The 23,036-nt window shown below is 36.0% G+C and overlaps 2 protein-coding genes across 3 annotated transcripts in view; both read right to left on the minus strand.

Moving 5' to 3' along the window:
• Positions 1-23,036, minus strand: part of LOC117331455 (general transcription factor 3C polypeptide 1-like) — a 429,349-nt gene that overhangs the window by 53,099 nt on the left and 353,214 nt on the right. The window lies entirely within an intron of this gene.
• LOC117331456 (FMRFamide receptor-like) overlaps positions 1-23,036 on the minus strand; it is a 324,895-nt gene that overhangs the window by 19,018 nt on the left and 282,841 nt on the right. The window contains exon 1 of one of the 2 annotated variants that reach the window (XM_033890178.1): positions 3,209-3,288. The exons of the other annotated variant lie outside the window; for it this stretch is intronic. The gene's annotated coding sequence lies outside the window, so the exon portion shown is untranslated. Of the gene's footprint in view, positions 1-3,208; positions 3,289-23,036 lie in introns of those variants that run through there. 2 annotated transcript variants of the gene reach the window in all.

The following is a 23,036-nucleotide window of genomic DNA, read 5'->3' on the forward strand; positions in this document are numbered from 1 at the left end:
GAGCGTTTTCGCTCTATATTTGAACTCTATTAAGCGACCCCCTGTTTACGCGACCAGCGACCACAATTTTTCGTTCCCGTGATAAAAATAACTCTCCAATAAGCGACCAGAAGTCTCCAAAATGCCTTACATTACCATTTTCGCCTTAATAACACCCAAGTAGTTTTACTTTTCGTGCAAAAGGACGGGAGATGAGGCGAAGTGACCGTCTAGAATTCTGATGATTTTCAGACGTTTTATATACGATATATCGATTTGCATGCGAAATATAACAATGAAGGAATGCATAAACAGTTAACTTACTGTTAAATCGTGATTTGTTATCTTTTTTAAGACATTAAAACAGATATTTGCCAGTGAAAAAGTCGCCGTTTTTAAAGTAGGAAATGCAGGAACGTAAATAATAATCGGAGTGGAAATCCGGACCAAGATTTCAGGAATTAAAAAAATATATATAAATAATTTGAAAGTAATCTAATTAACCAATGAAATATATTTCTCATGTTAAATCGATGTATTTTGCTGTGCTGAAAGAATTTCAAAAAATACATATAATGATGAAAAATTGAAAAATTAGCACAGTAATAATTATTAAAAAAAAAAAAAAAAAATGTTTTGTTTTATTCAAAGTGGTGGGTCATTTTTCATATATATTATAAATCATTATTGCCAATTTATAAAGCGAATAAAAAGCTTATGAACATTTATTAGATTTAAGATACCATCTCTATTAAGAGACCACTCTCCATTAAGAGACCGTTTTTCAACTTCCCTTGAGTGGTCGCTTAATACAAATTCGACTGTATAAAGTCTACCAGCAAAGAGGAGCACTTTGAAAACAAAGCCTTACCAGATTTATAGCAAAAGGTTGTCTCTACAAAAGTGATCAAAGTCTGCAGTAAAATGTATTTAATTCAATCCTGGTGACAAGTCATCAGCACATCAGTAGAAATCTAGATAAAATATAGTGTTCATTAACTTGTTCTAATACAGACAAGCTTTACACTTAATAGAAAATTTCCTTGTAACATTTTCTTACAGTCTCCAAACAAAATGCCTAATAATTCTCACACCCTTTGCCGCAAATAACTTGTCAAAAGGACTGTAAAGCAATTCTCATACATAGAACACTTCTTTGTTTTATATAATTGTAACAGGGGAGAAAGAATGCAATGACCAGACCAGTACTCACACCGGAGACCTCAGCACTCTACATGAACACTTTATATATGTATAACAATTTGAGCTAACTGGCTATCAGTATTCAGGACTCGAACCTGGGACCTCAAAACACTAGACCAGGACTCGAACCTTGGACTTCAACACACTAGACCAGAACTCAAACCTTGGACCTCAAAACACTAGACCAGAACTCAAACCTTGGACCTCAAAACACTAGACCAGGACTCAAACCTTGGACCTCAACACACTAGACCAAGACTCGAACCTGGGACCTCAACACACTAGACCAAGACTCGAACCTGGGACCTCAAAACACTAGATAAATATATTTACCTTTTGAGCTACCTAGCCACTGGGGTTATTTTTACCTTTTGAGCTACCTAGCCACTGGGGTTATTTTTACCTTTTGTGCTACCTAGCCACTGGGGTTCAGCCCATGCCGTCTAGTTCTACTTGATCTTTTAGACTATTTGTGAATTTAACTAGACACTTGATTTATCAATGTAGGTAGGAAATCACAGTACACACTAAACAATACTGATGTATGCAAAAGAAATATCATATTTTGCAAAATCATCTCTATTCGAAATTCACCTAAATGTTTCAATTTTACCCCCCAAAAACATTCTTCTCAAAATTCAGCTAAATATGGCATTTTCACCCCCAAAATCACTCTTCCTGAAAAGTGAGAAGAAATCCATCTGTTACATGACAGAACTTGTTTAAATTTGACAATAAACTATTTTGGAAATCAGTTGGAAAAGCAATAAAAATCTGATATCAATTTCTCGGCTTTCATCATAAGCAAGGCACTCCATGAATAAAGAATGCACTTTGGTTTTTAGTCTCAACTATTTTAATATTTTCCATTTACAGCTGGAGTATTGTCGTCAACGATGAGATAATTCTGATGTTAAACAAATAGCTCTATTGTTTTTAATTTTCTGTATGTCAGGTTTGTCTCAGATTCAACACTAAGTATATCAGTTTATAACTTAGACTAAATGAATGAAACAGGAAAAAGTGCATTTCAAACAAAAGTATATTCCCTTTCTTGTATTGTTTAGTACTTTACACTTAGTTTACTTGCAGTGTTAGAAAATATGAAAATGAAATGAGATTATCAAATTGTCTTCTTATTGTCACGAATGATCATCACCTATGAAAAATTATTGTCACAAATGACCATCACCTACGAAAAATTATTTTTGTTATACAAATGATCATCACCTACGAAAAATTATTTTTGTTACAAATGATCATCACCTACGAAAAATTATTATTGTCACAAATGATCATCACCTACGAAAAATTATTTTTGTTATACAAATGATCATCAACTACGAAAAATTATTAATGTCACAAGGATCATCACATATGAAAAATATCCCCATCTCCCAATAAATAAAAAACGCATCAATTCATGCCTCTTTTAAGCCTTTTTAAACTTTGGTCATCAATACAACTTTGGTCATCAATACAAGCCTCTTTAAGCCATGGTTATAATTATATAAGCACTAATAATTCAAAAAAAAACAAAACCTATTTGCTGTACTTTATAAAATGAACACCTAACCTATCAGACTGCTCCGTCACTGTAGTTACTCTGTTTCTCTAGTTATATGAATATTCAATGTTTCTTGTCAGGCTCAGCTTAAGAAGATAATAGACAGATGGTGTTTTATATCACAATAGATTTCAGTACAGCAGCTAAGCTACATAGTCAGTCATAATAATCATATCAGTCATTGTTCATTGATTCATTAAAATTTTATATTTTAAAAACAATTTATTCATGAGACTTACCTGTAGTATTAAGCCTTTGATAAACATACAGTAATATTAATTCCAGTTTTTAAGACAAAGGTCAATAAGTGTCCAGTTAAATTAAACCATCCTCGGGATGACAGGTAATCACACTAATCAACACACCTGTATTTCCTAAGGAAGATTCTGGGAGGTGGAAATAAACCCAGCACTAATTATACACCTGTAACATTGTAATACACCTTAACGAGTAGTTTACCTTTCTAGTGTAGTAGTAGTAGTTGTAAGTATATACACATCAGGTGCTGCAGTAAAATCCATAACAGTCAGCAACAAAGTAAAGTGTTGGTATGCTCTCCGTGATACAGTGCCAGTAGTGATAGTGGCCACACACAGCCGTCCAACCAATGAGAGACAGCACACACAACATACTTATAGCTACACGCACTACACGTAGGTAGCTCATTCATGTCCTCCTACTCTTCCCCCTACAACTAATTGCTTCTAATGACATTCTGTATTTCCTTATTGGGTACTTATCTTGAATTAAACATTATCTTTCTTTAATTTCAGCCCCACCCCCTTCTTCGAGGTCAATTTAATAGAGAGAAATCACACAGTCCACCACTGTACTAGCTTTGATCAATAAAGTTGAAGTCTGTTACATTAGGCCAGAGAAATGGGAACAGAATAAAGATGCGTACGGAGAAAGAGATGGGTACGGAGAAAGAGATGAGTATGGAGAAAGAGATGGTATGGAGAAAGAGATGGTATGGAGAAAGAGATGAGTATGGAGAAAGAGATGGGTATGGAGAAAGAGATGGGTATGGAGAAAGAGATGGTACGGAGAAAGATATGGGTATGGAAAAAGAGATGGGTATAGAGAAAGAGATGGTATGGAGAAGAGATGGTATGGAGAAAGAGATGGGTACGGAGAAAGATATGGGTATGGAGAAAGAGATGGGTACAGAGAAAAAGATGGGTATGGAGAAAGAGATGGGTACAGAGAAAGAGATGGGTATGGAGAAAGAGATGGGTATGGAGAAAGAGATGGGTACGGAGAAAGAGATGGGTACAGAGAAAGAGATGGGTACGGAGAAAGAGATGGGTACAGAGAAAGAGATGGGTATGGAGAAAGAGATTGGTATGGAGAAAGAGACGGGTATGGAGAAAGAGATGGGTATGGAGAAAGAGATGGGTATGGAGAAAGAGATGGGTATGGAGAAAGAGATGGTATGGAGAAAGAGATGGGTACGGAGAAAGAGATGGTATGAGCAAGCAGCTGGTTGGGCGGCATAGGTTGCGCGGCGGAAAGGATGGCGTCAGGCATGGTGGGCCCGCGTGGGTCGGCGCGTGGGTCGGAGCACCGAGTGGGTACAGCGCAGCGATGGTCGGAGCAAAGCAGATGGTACAGAGCACAGAGATGGGTACGGCCGGAAGAGATCGGTACGGAGAAGAGATGGGTACAGAGAAGATGGTCGGGAAGAGACTGGTATGGAGAACGCGATGGTACAGAGAAGAGTGGGTACGAGAAGGATGGGTACGGGAGCAGAGATGGGTACAGAGAAAGAGATGGGTACGGAGAAAGAGATGGGTACGGAGAAAGAGATGGGTACAGAGAAAGAGATGGGTATGGAGAAGAGATGGTATGGAGAAAGAGATGGTATGGAGAAAGAGATGGTACAGAGAAAGAGATGGTATGGAGAAAGAGATGGGTACAGAGAAAGAGATGGGTACGGAGAAAGAGATGGAAACAGAGAAAGAGATGGAAACAGAGAAAAAGATGGAAACAGAGAAAGAGATGGAAACAGAGAAAGAGATGGGTACAGAGAAAGAGATGGGTACAGAGAAAGAGATGGGTACGGAGAAAGAGATGGGTATGGAGAAAGAGATGGGTACAGAGAAAGAGATGGGTACAGAGAAAGAGATGGGTACAGAGAAAGAGATGGGTACAGAGAAAGAGATGGGTACAGAGAAAGAGATGTTACAGAGAAAGAGATGGTACGGAGAAAGAGATGGGTACCGAGAAAGAGATGGGTACAGAGAAAGAGATGGGTACAGAGAAAGAGATGGTACAGAGAAAGAGATGGGTACCGAGAAAGAGATGGAATGGAGAAAGAGATGGGTACGAAGAAAGAGATGGGTACAGAGAAAGATATGGAAACAGTGAAAGAGATGGGTACAGAGAAAGATATGGAAACAGTGAAAGAGATGGAAACAGAGAAAAAGATGGGTATGGAGAAAGAGATGGGTACAGAGAAAGATATGAGAACAGAAAAAGAGATGAGAACACTACAGAAATGAGAGTTTATATCATCAGTGCTCTCATCAGCCCAATAACTTTTTTTTCCAGGAGAGAATTGTACATAGCCATGCACTGTTCCAGCTTAAGGCAGAGAACAGATGACAAACTAGGAGTGTAAATAGGGTGTGACATCCAGGTGTAGACAGGGAAATCTTGGAGATATTAAACACAACATTTTATGAGTGAATATATTGCATAGCAGGAAAACATCAGAAATGTATCCCAGAAGGATTCTGGTGCCAACCATTTACTGATCTTTATTGGATATTCTCTATTTTTCCCTTCCTGCCTCTCTTCCTCTTCATCATTTGATAACAAGGAGAAACTACAGATAAAATCTAAGAAAAAAAAATATACATAACAAACTTCAGCTGACAAAGATGGCCATCTGTCATTCATTTTGTCTTCCAGGACAAACTCAAAATTGAATGGCAAAATATAGGGACAATAGGGAAGCTAGAAGTAGTTTGAGAAATATCCTTTCAGTTTTTCTCAAGAAATAGTGATAACAAGGATTGTTTATGGATGCTCAACAGACTATGGTTGATACATTGTGGGGCCTGAATATATAACATTTTATACAGTATTATATTGTTGGGTATACCTACTGTAGTAGGACAACCTCAGAGATATTATATATAACATTTTATACAGTATTATATTGTTGGGTATACATTTTATACAGTATTATATTGTTGGGTATACCTACTAGTAGGACAACCTCAGAGATATTATATATATAACATTTTATATAGTATTATATTGTTGGGTATACCTACTAAAGTAGGACAACCTCAGACATATTATATATATAACATTTTATACAGTATTATATTGTTGGGTATACCTACTGTAGTAAGACAACCTCAGAGATATTATATATATAACATTTTATAGAGTACGTATTATATTGTTGGGTATACCTACTGTAGTAGGACAACCTCAGAGATATTATATATATAACATTTTATACAGTATTATATTGTTGGGTATACCTACTGTAGTAGGACAACCTCAGAGATATTATATATATAACATTTTATACAGTATTATATTGTTGGGTATACCTACTGTAGTAGGACAACCTCAGAGATATTATATATAACATTTTATACAGTATTATATTGTTGGGTATACCTACTGTAGTAGGACAACCTCAGAGATATTATATATATAACATTTTATACAGTATTATATTGTTGGGTATACCTACTGTAGTAGGACAACCTCAGAGATATTATATATATAACATTTTATACAGTATTATATTGTTGGGTATACCTACTAAGTAGGACAACCTCAGAGATATTATATATATAACATTTTATACAGTATTATATTGTTGGGTATACCTACTAAGTAGGACAACCTCAGAGATATTATATATATAACATTTTATACAGTATTATATTGTTGGGTATACCTACTAAAGTAGGACAACCTCAGAGATATTATATATATAACATTTTATACAGTATTATATTGTTGGGTATACCTACTGTAGTAGGACAACCTCAGAGATATTATATATAACATTTTATACAGTATTATATTGTTGGGTATACCTACTGTAGTAGGACAACCTCAGAGATATTATATATATAACATTTTATGTAGTATTATATTGTTGGGTATACCTACTGTAGTAGGACAACCTCAGAGATATTATATATAACATTATATACAGTATTATATTGTTGGGTATACCTACTAGTAGGACAACCTCAGAGATATTATATATAACATTATATACAGTATTATATTGTTGGGTATACCTACTAAAGTAGGACAACCTCAGAGATATTATATATAACATTTTATACAGTATTATATTGTTGGGTATACCTACTAAAGTAGGACAACCTCAGAGATATTATATATATAACATTTTATACAGTATTATATTGTTGGGTATACCTACTGTAGTAGGACAACCTCAGAGATATTATATATATAACATTTTATACAGTATTATATTGTTGGGTATACCTACTAAAGTAGGACAACCTCAGAGATATTATATATAACATTTTATACAGTATTATATTGTTGGGTATACCTACTGTAGTAGGACAACCTCAGAGATATTATATATATAACATTTTATACAGTATTATATTGTTGGGTATACCTACTAAAGTAGGACAACCTCAGAGATATTATATATATAACATTTTATACAGTATTGTATTGTTGGGTATACCTACTAAAGTAGGACAACCTCAGAGATATTATATATATAACATTTTATACAGTATTATATTGTTGGGTATACCTACTAGTAGGACAACCTCAGAGATATTATATATATAACATTTTATACAGTATTATATTGTTGGGTATACCTACTGTAGTCGGACAACCTCAGAGATATTATATATATAACATTTTATACAGTATTATATTGTTGGGTATACCTACTTAAGTAGGACAACCTCAGAGATATTATATATAACATTTTATACAGTATTATATTGTTGGGTATACCTACTAAAGTAGGACAACCTCAGAGATATTATAACATTTTATACAGTATTATATTGTTGGGTATACCTACTGTAGTAGGACAACCTCAGAGATATTATATATATAACATTTTATACAGTATTATATTGTTGGGTATACCTACTAAAGTAGGACAACCTCAGAGATATTATATATATAACATTTTATACAGTATTATATTGTTGGGTATACCTACTAAAGTAGGACAACCTCAGAGATATTATATATAACATTTTATACAGTATTATATTGTTGGGTATGTACCTACTAAAGTAGGACAACCTCAGAGATATTATATATATAACATTTTATACAGTATTATATTGTTGGGTATACCTACTAAAGTAGGACAACCTCAGAGGTATTATATATATAACATTTTATACAGTATTATATTGTTGGGTATACCTACTAAAGTAGGACAACCTCAGAGATATTATATATAACATTTTATACAGTATTATATTGTTGGGTATACCTACTGTAGTAGGACAACCTCAGAGATATTATATATAACATTTTATACAGTATTATATTGCTGGGTATGCATACTGTAGTAGGACAACCTCAGAGATATTATATATATAACATTTTATACAGTATTATATTGTTGGGTATACCTACTAAAGTAGGACAACCTCAGAGATATTATATATATAACATTTTATATAGTATTATATTGTTGGGTATACCTACTGTAGTAGGACAACCTCAGAGATATTATATATAACATTTTATACAGTATTATATTGTTGGGTATACCTACTGTAGTAGGACAACCTCAGAGATATTATATATATAACATTTTATACAGTATTGTATTGTTGGGTATACCTACTAAAGTAGGACAACCTCAGAGATATTATATATATAACATTTTATACAGTATTATATTGTTGGGTATACCTACTGTAGTAGGACAACCTCAGAGATATTATATATATAACATTTTATACAGTATTATATTGTTGGGTATACCTACTGTAGTAGGACAACCTCAGAGGTATTATATATATAACATTTTATACAGTATTATATTGTGGGGTATACCTACTGTAGTAGGACAACCTCAGAGATATTATATATAACATTTTATACAGTATTATATTGTTGGGTATACCTACTGTAGTAGGACAACCTCAGAGATATTATATATAACATTTTATACAGTATTATATTGTTGGGTATACCTACTGTAGTAGGACAACCTCAGAGATATTATATATATAACATTTTATACAGTATTATATTGTTGGGTATACCTACTAAAGTAGGACAACCTCAGAGGTATTATATATAACATTTTATACAGTATTATATTGTTGGGTATACCTACTAAAGTAGGACAACCTCAGAGATATTATATATATAACATTTTATACAGTATTATATTGTTGGGTATACCTACTGTAGTAGGACAACCTCAGAGATATTATATATATAACATTTTATACAGTATTATATTGTTGGGTATACCTACTGTAGTAGGACAACCTCAGAGATATTATATATATAAAATTTTATACAGTATTATATTGTTGGGTATACCTACTAAAGTAGGACAACCTCAGAGATATTATATATATAACATTTTATACAGTATTATATTGTTGGGTATACCTACTGTAGTAGGACAACCTCAGAGATATTATATATATAACATTTTATACAGTATTATATTGTTGGGTATACCTACTGTAGTAGGACAACCTCAGAGATATTATATATATAACATTTTATACAGTATTATATTGTTGGGTATACCTACTAGTAGGACAACCTCAGAGATATTATATATATAACATTTTATACAGTATTATATTGTTGGGTATACCTACTAAAGTAGGACAACCTCAGAGATATTATATATATAACATTTTATACAGTATTATATTGTTGGGTATACCTACTGTAGTAGGACAACCTCAGAGATATTATATATATAACATTTTATAGAGTATTATATTGTTGAGTATACCTACTGTAGTAGGACAACCTCAGAGATATTATATATAACATTTTATACAGTATTATATTGTTGGGTATACCTACTGTAGTAGGACAACCTCAGAGATATTATATATATAACATTTTATACAGTATTATATTGTTGGGTATACCTACTAAAGTAGGACAACCTCAGAGATATTATATATATAACATTTTATACAGTATTATATTGTTGGGTATACCTACTAAGTAGGACAACCTCAGAGATATTATATAATTTATAACAGTATTATATTGGTAGTATTATATTGTTGGGTATACCTACTAAAGTAGGACAACCTCAGAGATATTATATATAACATTTTATACAGTATTATATTGTTGGGTATACCTACTAAAGTAGGACAACCTCAGAGATATTATATATAACATTTTATACAGTATTATATTGTTGGGTATACCTACTGTAGTAGGACAACCTCAGAGATATTATATATAACATTTTATACAGTATTATATTGTGGGGTATACCTACTGTAGTAGGACAACCTCAGAGATATTATATATAACATTTTATACAGGATTATATTGTTGGGTATACCTACTCTAGTAAGGACAACCTCAGAGATATTATATATATAACATTTTATACAGTATTATATTGTGGGGTATACCTATTGTAGTAGGACAACCTCAGATATTATATATATAACATTTTATACAGTATTATATGTGGGATCCTTATTCCAAATCTGTAGGGGAATTACTCCTTCCCCAATATAGAAATATTCCTTCCATACACCAATGTTTCATCCCCAATATAGAAATATATTCCTTCCATACACCAATGTTTCATCCCCAATATAGAAATATTCTTTCCATACACCAATGTTTGATTAGAATAAGGGTTAGATACCCTTGTTTTTAATACCAAAAATAAACATGATTTTAAAGACGATAATTTAAGTTCTTTATTAATTAGAGTAAAAATTTTTTAATCCAAAAGATGTGTTTTAACAAATTGATAATTTCATCATTTTTAAAATTAGACTATCTTTTAAATCAAACTTTTTTTAAAGCTAATCATGTTACATTCTAATTGTGACTGTCACTCTGTCCCCGAGCGATGGTTTCCGGTTTTTGTGACCCTTATCTGACTAATTCTCATGTAGCATGACAATATTTGCTGACGTTCATCCTTATTCTGTTTTTGTATAAATGAGATCCTCTCATTGCATGCTGTCATTGATTTCAAATTTGATTAAAGAACTAATTCCTGCGAAAAACAAACAGAATAAAGGCTATGAAACTTTTTCAGTTTTCTAATTAAATTTTAATTGCATCAGATTTGAGGGCAAACAAAATTGAAATTCTATTATACTAATGTTAAAGACATCAATCTAATCTGCCGTGACATCATTAAAAAAAATGACCAACATGTCTTCCTTAATTTTATGACCCTAAAGAAAAAGTCAAGATATGAATCAATAAGTATATTTCTATCGAAAAAAATTGAGAAAATAATATGTGAATGTTTTTTGGAAACTGCGAGTGTAGAAAATTCATAAACCATACTACAGGAGTGATAACAATTAAGTAATGTACAACAGAAATTCATTTATAAGATTATCACTATGAAACACACCATCACCTACAACACCATCACCTACAACACCATCGTCAACAACACCATCACCTACAACACCATCGTCAACAACACCATCACCTACAACACCATCACCAACAACACCATCACCTACAACACCATCGTCAACAACACCATCACCTACAACACCATCACCTACAACACCATCGCCTACAACACCATCACCAACAACATCGCCTACAACATCATCGTCTACAACACCATCGCCTACAACACCATCACCTACATCACCAACAACACCATCGCCTACAACACCATCGCCTACAACACCATATCTTAAGGCACCATCACCTACAAATCCAACAAGTTTACACACACATCAAAATTTGAGCTTTGTCATTGATCGAGTTGGTTTTGAGACAAATTCAACATTGATATATATATCACAAGACTAACTCAATTTATCCCACCCTGAAATCAACATAACACTAAATCCATACATCAATTAGATTAAGATAATGTTATATAAACTAATGAACAAAATTAATGAAATCAATACAACATGCAGTTTGCAGCTAAATTTTGTTGATATATATTTCATTATCCTGGCATTGCTATCTGTCAGCTGTCTAGGGACTGTCTGATTTAGCTTGCCACTACCCTCAATAAAAAATAACTATTTCCGTTCTTACAATGAAAATGCAAATATTCCTTTCCATTTTAAACCTTTCTCTACATCAATTGACAGTTGCCATCCTTTCCCTGATTTTTTGTCCACATTACATATATTCTTTTTAATCTGTTTTTCAGAATGTAGTTCCACACTTTCCTCACCTTTAACTGTCTATGCATAAAAAATATTTAACTGAAAATGGAAAAAAAATGAAAGGACGCCTAATTCCATAATCTAATGTATAAAATGAGTAAAGAATTATCACAACATCCAACCCAAACACTGTCCAATAAAAGGTTCATACATGGACGCATGCGGACAACATACGAATCACCTGTAAAGGTATTCACACTATCATCCGTCCAAAAAGGTGGCGAATCTCCATCCTTAAAGTGTTTCCCTATTCACTCGTATCACATGTGTAGCACGAGATATTGTCAGGTAGACATGAAAGTGGAATGTTTTGCAGTGTACATAAATTTCCTAATTAAGGTCCCAATGGAATCAGAACAGTGAGCTCAGGAAGCAAGTGATTAGTCGTTAACCTCGTCTATGTTGGGAAACAAAGACTCACATTAAAACAAGATTGCATGTGACATGAGAATAGGACATATAGCTGACTTCCTTTCTATGGAATCTGGATCACTTTCTGTAAACCATCAGATTATTTCATCCTGTAATAAAATTGGGAACAATACAGATGCATTATCCCATACTGTCTCGATTCCGATATAGAAAATAGATAAAGATGGATCCTTTGAAACGATGCTAACAGGTTACAGGTATCATTATCGCTTTATCATTAGGCTACCTTTATATTCTGAACTGATAATTAATTTGATTTACTGACACAGTTCATGAGGATGGAAACATGACCTATATCCTATGGAATGTCCTGAATACTCTGAATTGATCTGTGCTTGTCTTTAGATCTGAACATATATGCTACAATAGTGACTGATGATCCCCACACTTCCTGTAATGATAGATTACCCCCACACGTCCTGTAATGATAGATGATCCCCCACACTTCCTTTAATGATAGATGACCCCCCACACTTCCTGTAATGATAAATGATCCCCCACACTTCCTGTAATGATAGATGATCCCCCACACTTCCTGTAATGATAAATGATCCCCCAAACTTCCTGTAATGATAGATGATCCCCCACACTTCCTGTAATGATAGATGATCCCCCACACTTCTTGTAATGACAGATGATCCCCCACACTTCCTGTAATGATAGATGACCCCCCCCACACACTTCCTGTAATGACTGATGATGACACCCCACACTTCCTGTAATGATAGATGATCCCCCACACTTCCTGTAATGATAGATGATCCCCCACACTTCCTGTAATGATAGATGATCCCCCACACTTCCTGTAATGATAAATGATCCCCACACTTCCTGTAATGATAAATGATCCCCCACACTTCCTGTAATGATAAATGATGATCCCCCACACTTCCTGTAATGATAAATGATCCCCCACACTTCCTGTAATGATAAATGATCCCCCACTCTTCCTGTAATGATAGATGACCCCCACCCCACACTTCTAGTAATGACTGATGATGACCCCCACCCCACACTTCTAGTAATGACTGATGATGACCCCCACCCCACACTTCTAGTAATGACTGATGATGACCCCCACCCCACAGTAATGACTGATGATGACCCCCATCCCACAGTAATGACTGATGATGACCCCCCATCCTACACTTCTAGTAATGACTGATGATGACCCCCATCCCACACTTCTAGTAATGACTGATGATGACCCCCATCCCACACTTCTAGTAATGACTGATGATGACCCCCACCCCACACTTCCTGTAATGACTGATGATGACCCCCACCCAACAGTAATGACTGATGATGACCCCCACCCCACGCTTCTAGTAATGACTGATGATGACCCCCATCCCACAGTAATGACTGATGATGACCCCCACCCCACACTTCTAGTAATGACTGATGATGACCCCCACCCCACACTTCTAGTAATGACTGATGATGACCCCCATCCCACAGTAATGACTGATGATGACCCCCACCCCACAGTAATGACTGATGATGACCCCCACCCCACACTTCCTGTAATGACTGATGATGACCCCCACCCCACACTCTGTAATGACTGATGATGACCCCCACCCCACGCTTCTAGTAATGACTGATGATGACCCCCACCCCACACTTCTAGTAATGACTGATGATGACCCCCACCCCACACTTCTAGTAATGACTGATGATGACCCCCACCCCACACTGTAATGACTGATGATGACCCCCATCCCCACACTTCTAGTAATGACTGATGATGACCCCCACCCCACTAGTAATGACTGATGATGACCCCCACCCCACAGTAATGACTGATGATGACCCCCATCCCACACTTCTAGTAATGACTGATGATGACCCCCATCCCACAGTAATGACTGATGATGACCCCCACCCCACAGTAATGACTGATGATGACCCCCATCCCACACTTCTAGTAATGACTGATGATGACCCCCATCCCACACTTCTAGTAATGACTGATGATGACCCCCACCCCACAGTAATGACTGATGATGACCCCCACCCCACAGTAATGACTGATGATGACCCCCACCCCACAGTAATGACTGATGATGACCCCCACCCCACAGTAATGACTGATGATGACCCCCATCCCACACTTCTAGTAATGACTGATGATGACCCCCATCCCACACTTCCTGTAATGACTGATGATGACCCCCACCCCACAGTAATGACTGATGATGACCCCCATCCCACACTTCTAGTAATGACTGATGATGACCCCCACCCCACAGTAATGACTGATGATGACCCCCACCCCACACTTCTAGTAATGACTGATGATGACCCCCACCCCACAGCAATGACTGATGATGACCCCCACCCCACAGTAATGACTGATGATGACCCCCACCCCACACTTCCTGTAATGACTGATGATGACCCCCATCCCACACTTCTAGTAATGACTGATGATGACCCCCTCCCCACAGTAATGACTGATGATGACCCCAACATTTCCTGTAGATGTTACAGTCAAGATGGCACTTGATAACATTTTACCAAAAATTTAACATCTATAAAAGTACGAAATGCAAATGTTCAAACTGAAATGTCAAGTACCTTTTTATGAAGGGTAATAAGAAATCTTATGACTTGTTGACATTAATGTGTGCACCCTTTCCCTTGTGCGATGATGATCTGACATTTTATAATTTTGCTTCACAAAAGATTCATTCCAGATTTCTACTTACGAGGAAAGGTAAAATGATATGTTGGCTCTCTGGTTATCAAAATCACTACCTAATTAATCATTTAAACAGTGGGAATATCAGACCACAATACTTGTATATGTGACTTGTAAGCAACAGATATAGTTACAGATTAATGTTTTCTACAAACACAAATAGGATGTTTGAGGGAACTGTTGACTAGACAACCAAACACGTCATTACACAGGTAGGCTTACAAACCACAATACAAAGGTAGGTAGTCTTACAAAACACAATACACAGGTAGGTAGTCTTACAAAACACAATACACAGGTAGTCTTACAAATCACAATACACAGGTAGGTAGTCTTACAAAACACAATACACAGGTAGTCTTACAAAACACAATACACAGGTAGTCTTACAAACACAATACACAGGTAGTCTTACAAAACACAATACACAGGTAGGTAGTCTTACAAAACACAATACACAGGTAGTCTTACAAAACACAATACACAGGTAGGTAGTCTTACAAAACACAATACACAGGTAGTCTTACAAAACAATACACAGGTAGTTTAATACATACACAATTTAACCCACACAGGTATATATAAACACACCAAAGTCTTACAATAAATACCGGATGTGTATTACAAACCATACACAGGTAGTGTAACAAAACCAATACACATAGAGTGTTACCCACATCCAATACAGGTAGCTCTTTAAAAACAATATACAAGGTAGTCTTACAAAACATACCACACAGGTAAGTTTACAAAACACATACACAGGTAGGTAGTATAAAAACACAATACACAGTAGTCTAAAAATCACACTACAAGTAGTCATACAAACCCACTACACAGGTGTATTAACAAACCACAATACACAGGTGTAGTCACAAACACAATACACAGGTAGAGTCTTACAAATCAAATACAGAGGAGTCTCTACAAAACATAATACACAGGTAGTCTTACAAACACAATACACAGGTAGCTCTATAAACACAATACACAGGTAGTCTACAAAACACAATACACACGGTAGTCTACAATCACAATACACAGGATAGTCTACAAACACCAATACAAGGTAGTATTAACAAACACAATACACAGGTATATCTTATAACCACAATACACAGGTATATCTTATAACCACAATACACAGGTATATCTTACAACACTCACACTCGCTTAAACCAATACACAGTATAGTTTACCAAGTACAATAAGGTATGCAACAAAGATCCCACACATGGTAGTCATGATAATGACCCTACCAGGTTATTACAAATATCAATACCATATCTTCAATGATATACCAATGCTTAATCTATAACACCAAACTCGTGATCTTGACAAAACACATAACTGGTATGTCTACAACAAATATAGGTGTTTAAACACCACACACTTAAAAGATAACCCTAGGCTAAATCACAACTCACCCAGTATCTATAACCATACAAGGTTAGTGTTACACACAATCCCAGCGTATACTATAACACATCACAGTATGATTATGGACAACCATACACCAGAGTATTATACAAACACTCACAGTATCACCACATCACCCGACTCGTAATAGATAACCCATAGGAGTTTCAAACCTAATGTTTACAAACATCCCAGTAGATAATACACCACAGTAAGTATTATGACCCCAACCCCAGTACCATGGAGTCATACAAACAATAACGACGTTACCCACCCCATAAGGATGTTCCACCAACATCTGTAGATATAACCATCACACTTCTTAAATACAAACCTAGCCATACAAGATAATAACCCCTATTCACACATATAAGTGAGATACCCCCATCACCCCAGTATGTGTACAACCAAACAATGTATGTCCACAAACAAATACGAGATGTCCCCTTCTCCATGAATCACATGAACCCACATCGTTAACAAATACACAACTCTAGTATGCAAATAGCAATCCACAAGTAATCATTATCCATACCACATTGGTCATCTACATACAGATGCCCTTGGATTTACAAATATAAATCTTAAGTTCAACAAACTCACGTACTTCAAACCTTAATACAAGGATATCATCAACCATACATTATGGTATACAATCTCTATAAATTCAGTATATAACATTACAAAGATATCTTATTTCACTACAGGCACGCTTAAAATATGCCTAGGTGGTTCAATCTACAATAATCATCTAATCAAGGATATCGATACAAACAATCCGTAAGAATCTAGACAAATTTCTAAAAAGTATCAATTTAGACACTAGTGACTGACAATCAAACAGGTACAACAGCAACAATACAAGGTAGTCTTTACAAACACAGATACCTCAGACCCTACAAGGAGTAGGTATACAAATACAATAACATGTAGTTTTACAAAAGATATACCATGGACCAAATTCATGGTCAAAATCTTAAAACATTTAATGATAACGTAGACAGATGTATTTAAAGATATAACTATTTACTAGATTTGGGCCTGTAGTAGTACCCTGTGTCAGTAACAATATATACCAAGGTACTAGATCCCATCTAAGATTTCAGAACCAAATTCATCGTAGCTAAATTAACATTCATAATTTACAATATAGTAGCTTAACTTAAAGGTAGATCAACACACAATAAAAAGTACTACCATCTATTGGCTGGCGCCCAAACCACCTGGGTAGTAGTAAAAACTTATCAAACATTTCACGGTACGTCTTAAACTGCACAAACACGATGTTCTTGAAACCAATATATAGTTTACAAACATTATACTCAGTATGATTACAAACAACATATAAAGATGGAGTACCTAAAACATCCCAATTAGACAAACCATCAAGGTGTCTTACAAACTCAGACACAGGTAAGATTTAAAACACAATAAAATAGTCCTTACTACCAGATTCACCAGAGGTTGTCTAAATTCACAATACAGAGGTAGACTTACAAAACACATAAAGGTATTTACAAAACACATAACGTAGTCCCTACTGACCACCAATACCCAGGTGGGTCTACAAAAAATACAAATACGTCCTTCTCAAACCACAATACACAGAATAGGTTATTATACAAAACAAATACACAGGTAGGTAGTTTAAAAAACACGAATACCCATCACGTATTTAGCCCACCACATACAGGCCTGGGGTTAAAAAAATAACACAGGTCGTTCCTACCAACAAGATGTCACGGACCAATGGTTACAAACACAAAACTTCTTACAAACACAGTACACGAGTAAGGTATAACAATCATTACACCAGGTTGGTCCCCACCCTCAGCCCCATAGGGTTAGAGTCTAAAATCAAAAACATCTGTTATTCCCTACAGAATTCCTACAGAGAGTTGCAAAACAATAACAGGTAGTCTAGACTATACAATTAAAACAAAGGTAGACGACGAAACGACAAACAGAGACGGACGTCGTACAGAACATCACCAAGCAGCTTACAACCGGACATCTACAGGTAGGTATAACAAACAAGTCACAGTAGTATACAAAAAAACAAACCAGTAGTTTTTTTTAAATCAAAACCAGTGGTGTTTAGACAATAAAATACACAGGTAGGTAGTTATACAAAACACAATACACAGGAAGGTAGTTATACAAAACACAATACACAGGTAGTCTTACAAAACACAATACACAGGTAGGTAGTTATACAAAACACAATACACAGGTAGGTAGTTATACAAAACACAATACACAGGTAGTCTTACAAAACAATACACAGGTAGTCATACAAAACACAATACACAGGTAGGTAGTTATACAAAACACAATACACAGGTAGTCTTACAAAGCAATACACAGGCAGGCTTACAAACCACAATACACAGGTAGTCTTACAAATCACAATACACAGGTAGTCATACAAAACACAATACACAGGTAGTCTTACAAATCACAATACACAGGTAGTCATACAAAACACAATACACAGGCAGGCTTACAAATCACAATACACAGGTAGTCATACAAAACACAATACACAGGTAGTCTTACAAATCACAATACACAGGTAGTCATACAAAACACAATACACAGGTAGGTAGTCTTACAAATCACAATACACAGGTAGTCTTACAAATCACAATACACAGGTAGTCTTACAAATCACAATACACAGGTAGGTAGTCATACAAAACACAATACACAGGTAGTCATACAAAACACAATACACAGGTAGTCTTACAAATCACAATACACCGGTAGTCTTACAAACCACAATACACCGGTAGTCTTACAAATCACAATACACAGGTAGTCATACAAAACACAATACACAGGTAGTCATACAAATCACAATACACAGGTAGGTAGTCATACAAAACACAATACACAGGTAGTCTTATAAATCACAATACACAGGTAGTCTTACAAATCATAATACACAGGTAGGTAGTCATACAAAACACAATACACAGGTAGGTAGTCATACAAAACACAATACACAGGTAGGTAGTCATACAAAACACAATACACAGGTAGGTAGTCATACAAAACACAATACACAGGTAGTCTTACAAATCACAATACACAGGTAGTCATACAAAACACAATACACAGGTAGTCTTACAAATCACAATACACAGGTAGTCTTACAAAACACAATACACAGGTAGGTAGTCTTACAAATCATATATTACCATCTATTATTAGTACATAAAGATATAAACCAATGGCCTCATATGTACAATGGTCGGAAAAAAATCCTTGAAAGACTTTTTTTAATATAACAGAGCTTGTTGAGGACAGGACTGAACTATAGGGAGATGTAATTTTGACAGTAGGAGTTTGGGCTGTATAAAGAATATCCCGTTGTCATAACAAATATCTATAGGCCAAAGGGTAACTGCCCGATCCTAAGACTTCAGTAAGAAAATCTTCATTCCCTTGAGCTTTATTATGACCTTAATGATTATTTAATACATATATATGTAGGATACTTAAAGATAAAATCTCAACAAATCAAACTTTAAAAGTACTTTTCCTATCTTTTCCATGGTACTAACATTTCCACCTTTGTGTACATCACTGTAAACATAACTTTGTATAACATTTCCACCTTTGTGTACGTCACTGTAAACATAACTTTGTACACCACACTAACATGTTTTGAATCACACTGACTATATTATAGTATTCAGCCTCCTCTAGCATTTTACCTCTCCAGTATATAGTTACCAATACATACATCATATAAGTATGATACCCTTGGAAAGCGAGTCGTGTGCCCCCAATGAGGACTGAACCAGCGACCCTCAGGTTACATTTTAACATGTAGACTGTCACCAGCGACCCTTGGGTTACAGTTTAACATGTAGACTGTCACCAGGGACGCTCAGGTTACATTTTAACATGTCACCAGCTACGCTCAGGTTACATTTTAACATGTAGACTGTCACCAGCGACCCTCGGGTTACATTTTAACATGTAGACTGTCACCAGCGACCCTCAGGTTACATTTTAACATGTAGACTGTCACCAGCGACCCTCGTGTTATATTTTAACATGTAGACTGTCACCAGCGACGCTTGGGTTACATTTTAACATGTAGACTGTCACCAGCGACCCTCGGGTTACATTTTAACATGCACACTGTCACCAGCAACCCTCGGGTTACATTTTAACATGTAGACTGTCACCAGTGACCCTCGGGTTACATTTTAACATGTAGACTGTCACCAGCGATGCTTGGGTTACATTTTAACATGTAGACTGTCACCAGCGACCCTCGGGTTACATTTTAACATGCAGACTGTCACCAGCTGTAATCTAGTATTATATTACTAGGACCACTGGACGGGTCAGCAAGGACACAATTAACAAGTACAAACTGGACACTATACATACAAGGGACACAGATGTTATGGGTTTAGGAGGGCTGATTGATATGTTATGAGCCTCGTTTGGAAGGAGGTACTCAAGGATGTTCTTTTTAAGTTCTACTATTCTCTGACTATATAGGGCCATGTACACAAGGACTGGTCTCATTTGGTTAGTTTATATCGACGAGGTAGCACTCAAAAGTAAACAAGACAAGCGGCTTTTGCAAAATGGACCAAATTGGTTAGGGTTAGAGTTAGGGTGAAAGTGTCTGTCATTGCCATGGCTGCCATTCACGATTGTGGCTTTAAATTTATTGAGCATCCGCCTTATTCACCAGATCTCGCCCTCCCATTTAATGTTAAAATTAAGCACGACCAGCATCACTCTAATATGCTCGAAATTCAGCAATACAGAGCAGAAACTTACGGTAAATGAGCACCTCAAAACAAAGTGCTACATATATGATGCCTGCTTTTTGCACGACACGAAAAAACTGACAGTGTACTAAGTGTTGCTTGAAGAAGAGATACCACGAAAAACTGACAGTGTACTAAGTGTTGCTTGAAGAAGAGATACCACGAAAAACTGACAGTGTACTAAGTGTTGCTTGAAGAAGAGATACCACGAAAAACTGACAGTGTACTAAGTGTTGCTTGAAGAAGAGATACCACGAAAAACTGACAGTGTACTAAGTGTTGCTTGAAGAAGATATACCACGAAAAACTGACAATGTAATAAGTGTTGCTTGAAGAAGATATACCAATTTAAAGATTCATTTCCATGCATTGACTTCAATTGATTTTGATAAAAAAAAATTGAGTTTTATCACATAACTGGCGATCATAATCCCTTAAGGAATGAAGGCACTATAGAGTGATGACAAACTTTTGTGTTTTGTACATACACATACTTAGGAACACAATGGAGGAAGAGGAAACCTAGAGTCCACCCAGTTTCACTACATGACATCAAGTGTCTGTAGATAAAAAATATAACCCCAGAGTTGAATATAAGCCATATATTCTCATTGATATAGGTTATGTGATAAACAGAATCTTACACTCATGACTGTGACATAATAAACTCCTTTAGTAACTTTATATGTCACTTGCCTAAAGGCTTATTAAACAAATTTGTCAATGAGTTACATATGACACATCCACTCATGTAAGATCCTTTAATCATACCTTATATTTAACAACCTAGCCGTATCAAGATATTTGTAGACTATAAAATACATTCCTCAACCAATATACACGATACGCCTTAAGTAATTCATGTCCAAGACTCCGCTAAGTTCTAATGGCATTACAACTCAATCAAAGGGCAACAACAAACTTTAAAAACTTCATTTTGAGAAATTCAACATGTTATTTAAAAAGCCAAATACCAAATTTCAGCACATTATCTGAAGGTATGAGAAATAAGAAGGGAAAGCACCTCAGGAGTGATAATGACAGACACACACTTCAGGAGTGAGAGTGACAGACACACACCTCAGGAGTGAGAGTGACAGACACACACCTCAGGAGTGATAATGACAGACACACACCTCAGAAATGAGAGTGACAGACACACCTCAGGAGTGAGAGTAACAGCCACACCTCAGGAGTGAGAGTGACAGACACACATCTCAGGAGTGAGAGTGAGAGACACACACCTCAGGAGCGAAAGTGAGAGACACACACCTCAGGAGTGAGAGTGAGAGACACACCTCAGGAGTAAGAGTGACAGACACACACCCCAGGAGTGAGAGTGACAGACACACACCTCAGGAGTGAGAGTAACAGCCACACCTCAGGAGTGAGAGTGCCAGACACACATCTCAGGAGTGAGAGTGACAGCCACACCTCAGGAGTGAGAGTGACAGCCACACCTTAGGAGTAAGAGTGACAGACACACACCTCAGGAGTGAGAGTGACAGACACACACCTCAGGAGTGAGAGTGACA

This window comes from Pecten maximus, chromosome 7, assembly GCF_902652985.1.
Source record: "Pecten maximus chromosome 7, xPecMax1.1, whole genome shotgun sequence".
NCBI classification, from domain to species: Eukaryota; Metazoa; Mollusca; class Bivalvia; order Pectinida; family Pectinidae; genus Pecten; species Pecten maximus.